Genomic DNA, 2,391 nt, shown 5'->3' with positions numbered 1-2,391 from the left:
TTGCTGATCTCTGAGCAGTCTGGGCTGCATAACTGCCTCCCCAGCCAGATCTGCACTGTAACTCTAGAGCTTCATTGTCACACTTTATATCACCTCACTGACCCCCGGACCAATTATACAGCTGACCCGGGTTTGATGACATAACCTCTCCGGATCGGGGTGCGATCACCTCGTGGGGTACCCTACTGCCTGTCAGGCCATGTCAGCTCACCATGCTAAGCAGATACTTCCCAGAGCTGCTCCCAATGGACGGAGCAGCAATGAGGGCCTGCAGACAGAACATATAGTTCTTCTTTTTTTTCTGGTGTATATATAGATTTCTCTTATTTTTTTCTCTTTCCCTCAGTTTCAGCTTTCAGTCAAATAATGGAGTAGTTACAATAGTATTTGTATTTTGATGATGATTTATATTGTTGGGGCAATTTCCTCTTATTTATCAAAGAATGTCCATACAATGAAAGTCATTGGGGTTAATAAACAACATTAGAGCCCACTGACTTCCATTTTATTGACAAGTCTTTTTTGTGTTTGTGTGTTCCACAGATAAAGAATGTCTCATATAAGCTCATTTTGGACACAGGAAAAAAATAATTGGCATAAAAAGTAATTAGGAGAAAAATAGTTGAAATTATGAAATACTAAAGATAGTAAGTCGTCATTATGACTGTCATAATTTTGACTTATTGTTATACTTATGTTTATCTCTTAATTTTAACTTATGTCATAATTGTGATGCGTTTCAGTCAATACAGTGAATATAAACTACAATGCACTATTTTATTTTCATGTACAGACATGTTTTTCAAACTGTGTTCTTTTGTGTTCCACAATGTGTTCCACATGTTTTTTTTTTTTTTTTTTTTCTCCCCATACGTATAGGTTTGGTAGCATGAGGGTGAGAAAATGATGACAGAATTTTCATTTTTGGGTCACCATCCACATCTATCCAGTCAAGATTTCTGAAGTGACTGATATGGTTTTCATCAGTAGTAACAATACCATAATAGTTCATCTTGTCATGTGATAATATCATAATGGACTAGAAAATGTATCTTTTTCCCACATAAAAGATAAAAATTATGAATGACAAATAATTTTGTAGCATTTTTCATAAAAAAGGACAAACTCACACTTGTTTCTTAAAATAAGATTTTTTAATATTACTTATTATCATAAAGATATATTTACACACTTTACAGAAATAGAAAATAAAAACACAAAGCTACGCATGAAAGGAAAAAAATAAAATAAGTACTCCAAGAGCTAAAGCTTATCTTTTATAAATTAGAAACCAAAAGTTCAAATATGTACACAGTATTTCAACCATTTCTGATACACTTGTTTAATTCATTTATTTATTCATTTGTTTTTGCCCAGTTCAACATCAAAACAGAGACAGGGACTGTACATTTGGCCTGGTGAGTTTGATGAGCACACACCTCCAGCAGGAATAAAGAGGAGGAATAATACCTTGCCGTTATGTTGCTTTTCACGTGGCCCACTAATACTGTTGAAATGTCAGGCCTGACTACAGATTTTGAGAATTGAAATGGATGGGTGTGCTGAACAATCAGGCTGTGTGTATGGATGCATGTTTTGGATAGAGGTTAGAGCTCTTTATGGGTGTTAAGTCTTGTTCGAAGCAACAGAATAATCAGATCATTCTTCGCGTCCCAACCAGTTGGTGGACATTTGTGAACTGTTGGGATTGGATTTCAGTTATTCGATCTGGTCACCACATTTTACATGCACCGTGACGAGCTAATGGAAAACAAGTGGCCAAATGGGCGTTTTCTCTTTCGGTGTCAAATATAGAATCAGAACAGTGTCCCCTAATGAATGTCTTGCAATGAATCACAAGGGCAAACAGGAGTTTTGTATTGTATCCGTTGCTTTTATATGTCCTCGCTAAACTATTAAGACCCGAGGGGACTCTAAGGGAACGCATCAATCATCACAGCTCTGTTTTTAACATACAAATCGCTTCTGGATCCCTTTCTCCCATGCAAAGGTCTGTAGACCTCTAAAGACCTCTGAATGATTAAGTGTAACGTGCGTACAAGTGCATAGGACTTATGATGGGCAGAAACACATGTTAGAGTAGGAACGAGTTTCTCGTGAGAGAGAAAAACATTTATAGAAAATGATTTGTGCTCTGTAAGTTTAATGTGTGTGTTTGCCATTTCAGTTTTGCATCTGGACATGCTTGTTCTCTTGATGCCGCAGGCTCCGTTAACCTGATGTGCTGATGGGGACGACGGACCCAGTTTGACGGCAGAGGAGGGTGAGAAAGCTCTTTTGTGTCCACAACATATTGTGCAGCAGACTACTTTTTCTACACTTTTATACGACCATACACACAAAAATAAAAATACAGCTTTCTTGAAAAAA

Source organism: Sinocyclocheilus grahami, unplaced genomic scaffold (assembly GCF_001515645.1).
Source record: "Sinocyclocheilus grahami isolate Dianchi unplaced genomic scaffold, SAMN03320097.WGS_v1.1 scaffold3764.1, whole genome shotgun sequence".
Classification (NCBI taxonomy): domain Eukaryota; kingdom Metazoa; phylum Chordata; class Actinopteri; order Cypriniformes; family Cyprinidae; genus Sinocyclocheilus; species Sinocyclocheilus grahami.
This window is presented reverse-complemented; position numbering follows the sequence as displayed.